This window comes from Oxyura jamaicensis, unplaced genomic scaffold (assembly GCF_011077185.1).
Source record: "Oxyura jamaicensis isolate SHBP4307 breed ruddy duck unplaced genomic scaffold, BPBGC_Ojam_1.0 oxyUn_random_OJ72979, whole genome shotgun sequence".
Classification (NCBI taxonomy): domain Eukaryota; kingdom Metazoa; phylum Chordata; class Aves; order Anseriformes; family Anatidae; genus Oxyura; species Oxyura jamaicensis.
This window is the reverse complement of record NW_023311360.1, coordinates 2,713-5,001: the sequence shown is the minus strand read 5'-3', so window position 1 is coordinate 5,001 and position 2,289 is coordinate 2,713. Positions and strand designations below refer to the sequence as shown.

The 2,289-nt window shown below is 50.3% G+C and overlaps 1 long non-coding RNA gene across 1 annotated transcript; it reads right to left on the bottom strand.

Annotated features, from left to right (window-relative positions):
• Positions 1-23: 23 nt before the first annotated feature.
• Positions 24-2,064, bottom strand: LOC118160032. The gene is made up of 3 exons (XR_004747309.1): positions 1,940-2,064; positions 945-1,201; positions 24-272 (listed from the first exon to the last, which is right to left on the bottom strand). It is a non-coding gene; the product is annotated as an uncharacterized LOC118160032 (long non-coding RNA).
• Positions 2,065-2,289: the final 225 nt, after the last annotated feature.

The window sequence follows — 2,289 nt, the reverse complement described above, 5'->3', positions numbered from 1 at the left end:
AAAAAAAAAAAAAACAAAACACCGGTGAAAGCAGCAGAAAAACGTGTCCCACGTTCGTCTCGGGGAGGAAATAACTGCCCTGAGTAACGTGCCCTTCCCAGGGTGAACCCAACGTGCCCAGGGCCTTGGGGGCAGGCAGAGAAGGAACCTGTGACTCTCAGCGTGGTGTCTCCCGAGAATCGCAGCTTACTCCAGGTCTTCTGGTCTCACAGGATGAGGCAGAGGTATAATTAATTCCTTCTCCATCTCTCCGGAAAGAGCTTTTCTCCTGTCTGTGACAAAGGAGAAAAACGTTACGATTGTGGGAGTCATTATACAAAGCCACGCTCAGTGACTTCATGACTACAGTTACGATCGTTTTTAACCAAAAACACCTCCGTCGAGATGTTACCACTGCAAACGTAGCGCTGCACAAAAATTCAACTCAAGAGGAAGGAAAGGGCAAGCTAAAAGGACGAAGGACGTGACCAAAGGCACCCGCAATAATCACCTGGTAGATGGCTGTCCACAGCCCTCGGATTTCACGCTCGTCTTTCCTGACGAATTCATCCTGATTGCCCATCAGCAATCGGTAATAAGGTTTATTAATCTTCCTACGTTAAGTCTGCCGATTTTGCCCTCTATCCTCCCACTAATCCATTCAGAAGAGGTATTACTAAGATCAACTTAAAATACGTCCTTTCTCTCTCTCTGGATATACACAGATATATCTATAAGAAATAATAATTAAGCAAAACAATACAAATCACAGACTAATAAGGATTCTTCCGCTGGGGATTAAATATTCCTAAACACCCCCCCCCCCTTCCCCCACTTCCACGGGGTGTTCCCTGGAAACACTCCAATTCCGGGCAATCCAATCCCTTTTACTCATTAACGCATTAAGAATTCTTCTAAGGAGAAGAACGGTGAAGGTTGACAATGGATAGTTTTAACGGTTTTACCCTGAAAAGTCTCTGTTAATGCAGTCTCCCCGGTATCAGGGCTAACTGATGCTTTTACCCGGGTACGAGTCCACCCTTTCTCAGCCCTTCTTCCTGCCGTCTCAGTAACCGGGAGCACTCGGAACAGTCCTTCCCACGCAGGTTGCAGCTTCGACTCTCTCCACGTTCACAATCTCCTGCTCGGAAGGGATGGATCAGGACTTCCAAGGCCTCCAACTTTACATGCTGTCGCACTAGGGGAACTCGGTGCGAGGACTCTAAGGAACGGGACGGAGCGTAGAGCAAAGTGAGAACGCCACGGGTAGGCTCAGTGACGAGACGGGGACCCGATGCTCTCGTGCGCACCGAGACTGACAAGCTGCACGTTTGCTACCCTGAGCCAACGACCTGTCACGTTTCTAACAAAACGTTGCACTCTAGGGAACTTCTGTTCCTTACAGCATCACTGTCATACCGACACACACCTCCGTACCAAAAGCTCCGTGCCTCCGAGGTGCAACCACCCCTCAGTGAGCACGCGCTCTGAATTTCTCAGACCCCTATCTATAGCTTTAAAGGAAAGCAAGAAAACGTTTTGCCAATCATAACCAAGAAATGCCCGACTAGAGTCACTCGGGCTCCTCCCAAAAGGGACGGACAACCGTCACAGAATCACAGAGTATCCCGAGCTGGAAGGGGGACACAAGGACCGTGGAGCCCAACTCCCGGCACCACACAGGTCAACCCCAGAATTCAGACCAGGTGACCAAGTGCCCAGCCCAAACGCTTCTTCAACTCTGACAGGCTCGGTGCAGTGACCGCTGCCCTGGGGAGACCGTTCCCGTGCGTGACAACCCTCTCGGTGAAGAGCCTCTTCCCGAGGTCCGGCCTGAACCTCTCCGGCCGCGGCATGACACCTTTCCTGAGGGTCCTGTGACCGCTCGCTAAAGAGAACAGGTCGGCGGGTCACGTAGGTGGGCTGAATTGAAAGGGGAAGATACCGTCACAAAGGATACCTTTCTGCCTTCCGGGAGCAGTCGACGGGCCGAGCCCTCGGATTTTGTGGTCGTCTTTCCCGACGAATGAATCCCGGAAGAACAGAAAAGATACACAACGTGTCCACGACGACTTCTGAGGAGGCTACCGGAAAGAAAAACAGAAAAAGAGAAGCAGCAAGCGGCTCGTACCTCAGTTTTGTTAACAGAGTAACATTAACACACTAGAAATTTCTCTCTCTCTCTGTATAAACTAACAAGCGTTTGGAACTTTAGAACCACTTGAGTAACAATCATTAGGTAGGCCTACGCTGAAAGCCAGGACTACGCTTAAGCGATTAAGTACGCACGGAGCCTGATCTGTGAAACGC